Source organism: Solanum tuberosum, unplaced genomic scaffold (genome assembly GCF_000226075.1).
Source record: "Solanum tuberosum cultivar DM 1-3 516 R44 unplaced genomic scaffold, SolTub_3.0 scf00289, whole genome shotgun sequence".
NCBI lineage: Eukaryota > Viridiplantae > Streptophyta > Magnoliopsida > Solanales > Solanaceae > Solanum > Solanum tuberosum.
Window position 1 is genome coordinate 430,693 of NW_006239225.1, and position 3,435 is coordinate 434,127.

Sequence of the window (3,435 nt, forward strand, 5' to 3'; positions counted from 1 at the left end):
TTGTTGCTTAGTTTTCCAGCTCGCATACTCGTACATTCAATGTAATAATGCCAGTTGGCCTGGATCGTCTTATGATGCATACGCAGGTAACTAGGATCAACATCTAGCGCCTCGTTGATCAGGTTGAGCACTCAGAGTCAGTTGGTGAGCCTCATTGCATTTCAGAGGACTCTTTTATCATTTGCTTTCTAGTTTTCAGTTGTTAGGATGATCGGGGGTCCTGCCCTACATTCTCTTTGTTTTAGAGGCTTCATAGACAGTTAGTAGTTCAGTTGTCTTTACATTATCATTTCATATGTTAAGACTTGAGTTGCCAATTTGGCCAAGTTCAATGTTGACTTTTAAACATTCTAAGTTACTTTATTAAACAATTGAGTAAGTGCATTTGATCATTGTAATAATACTTAGAGTCTTTCGCTGAGTAAGTAAGCCAGACCAAGGATTTGCTTGGGGCCAGCAATAGTTCTCAAGTACCAGCCACGTCCAGATTGTATGCTCGGGGAGTGACAAACTTGGTATCAGAGCACAGAGTTCAAGAGTCCTAGGGAGTCTATGAAGTCCTGTCTGTAGAGTCCTAGTTATCTGTGTGAAGTGCGTCACATCTATAATTAAGAGGCTGCAACATTTAGGAATTCTTTCACTTCTTTCATACTCCCTTCGTGCGATAGAGTGTATATCTATAAAAGTCTCTTTCTAACTCGTGTTTACGCGTAACTGATTTTGAGCTGGCCTATGGTTGAGAGTGCCTTCATGGGCGTTTCTTTCCCCGTGAGCTAAGAGAAACAAAGAGATGGTTGCCGACATGAGGAGTGGAATGGATCTATTTTTTGTTGGGTTGACTCGTCTATCAAGTGAGGAAAGTAAGACAATCATGCTAATAGGTTACATGGGAATAGCAAGGCTGATGATCCATATGCAACAAGTTGAGAAGAACCAGCTGAAGGATAGAGAAGAGTTTGAGAATAAGAGGGCTAATACATCATGGAATGAATCTGGACAGCAAAAGAGTAATGTGAACCGGTTTTCTTTCCAACATAAGCAGAAAGAACCTGCTCCATCATCTGCTAGTGCACCTGTACCAAAGGACAAATGTGAGTACAATAGCCAGAATTCTCAGGATTTCAGAGTTAGACTTGCGCATTCGCAAGGTAGTAAGGCACAAGGGGGTACTAAGACTCCTGCATGTGTTAAGTGTGGTAGGAGCCACTCAAGGGTGTGTCGTTATGACTCCACTAGTTGCTTCAAGTGTGGCCAGAATGGTCATTTTATGAGAGAGTGTCCTAATAGCAAACAGAGTAACGATAATGGGGGTAATAGAGCCCAATTTTCTTCAGTTGCTCCACCAGAAAGAGCTGCATCTAGATGAGCTACTTCAAGGGCAGGAGGAGAAGGAAACCGTATTTATGCTATCGCTAGTCGCCGAGAGCAAAAGGATTCGCCAGATGTTGTCACTGGTATGATCCAAGTCTTCAGTTTTGATATTCTTCCTGAGCAACTTCTTAAGCCCTTCAGTGTTTCTACACCTGATGGTGGGTATATTCTAGCAGAAAGAGTCTATTGTGATTGTTCTGTTTCCGTCAATCACAAGAGTACCTTGGTTGATTTAGTTGAGTTAGACATGGTAGATTTTGATGTCATTCTAGGTATGGACTGGCTTTATGCCTGTTATGCATCAATAGATTGTAGAACTCGAGTAGTCAAGTTCCAGTTTCCAGTGAACCAGTTATAGAGTTGAAGAACAGTTCAACAGTGCCTAAATGTCATTTTATTTCGTACCTTAAGGCGAGAAAGTTAGTTTCCAAGGGGTGTGTGTATCACTTAGTCCGAGTTAATGACTCTAGTGTTGAGATACCTCTTATTCAGTCAGTTTCAGTAGTAAAAGAGTTTCCAGAAGTCTTTTCTGATGATCTTCCCAGAGTCCCTCCTGAGAGAAAAATAGACTTTGGTATAGACATTCTTCTAGATACTTGTCTTATCTCAATTCCTCCATATAAAATGGCACCAGCAGAGTTGAAAGAGCTTAAAGAGTAGTTGAAAGATTTTTTAGAGAAAGGTTTCATTCGACCAAGTATCTCACCTTGGGGGGTTCCGGTCCTATTTGTGAAAAAGAAAGATGGTTCCCTTAGGATGTGTATAGATTACCGTCAGTTGAACAAGGTTACCATCAAAAATAAGTATACTCTTCCAAGGATTGATGATCTTTTCGATCAAATTCAGGGTGCCACTTGTTTCTCTAAGATAGACCTCGGATCTGGCTACCATCAATTAAGAGTAAGGGAATGTGATATTCCAAAGACAGCTTTTAGAACCCGCTATGGCCATTATGAGTTTTTGGTCATGTCCTTTGGTTTGACCAATGCACCTGCAGCGTTCATGGACCTTATGAATAGAGTTTTCAAACCTTATTTAGATATGTTTATTATCGTCTTCATTGATGACATACTAATCTATTTAAGAATTGAAGAAAATCATGCTTGCCATCTCAGAATAGTTCTTCAGATTTTGAAAGATAAAGAGTTATATGCTAAGTTCTCTAAATGTGAGTTTTGGCTTGAGTCTGTGGCGTTCTTGGGCCACATAGTTTCCAGTGATGGAATTAGAGTTGATATCCAAAAGATAGAGGTAGTGCAGAATTGGACTAGACCCACATCTCTAACTGATATTAAGAGTTTCTTGGGTTTGGCTGGATATTATAGAAGGTTCGTAGAGGGGTTCTCGTCTATTTCGTCCCCTTTGACCAAGTTGACTCAAAAAATAGTGAAGTTTCAATGGTCTAAAGCTTGTGAGAAAAGCTTTCACGAATTGAAAAAGAGGTTGACTACTGCCCCAGTGTTGACCTTACCAGAAGGTACGCAAGGCTTTGTTGTATATTGTGATGCGTCTAGAGTTGGTTTGGGTTGTGTACTAATGCAGAATGGCTAAGTAATAGCTTATGCCTCAAGACAGTTGAAGGTTCATGAGAAAAACTACCCAACCCATGATCTAGAGTTGGCTGCCGTAGTATTTGCTTTGAAAATATGGCGCCATTATCTTTATGATGTGCATGTGGATGTGTTCACCGATCACAAGAGTCTTCAGCATGTGTTATGTGTTTAGTTAGAAAGAGCTTAATCTTAGACAGAGAAGGTGGTTAGAGTTACTCAAAGATTATGACATGAGTATTCTTTATCACCTAGGTAAGGCTAATGTTGTTGCTGATGCCTTGAGTAGATTATCTATGTGTAGTACCGCCCATTTTGAGAAAGGTAAGAAAGAGTTAGCAAAAGAGGAGCATAGACTTACAAGGCTAGGAGTTCGATTAATGGATTCCATAGAAGGAGGAGTAGTGGTGATGAATGGCGCTGAATCATCATTAGTGTCAGAAGTAAAAAAGAAGTAAGACCAAGACCCTATTTTTCTTGAATTGAAGGCAAATGTTCATAAGCAAAAAGTATT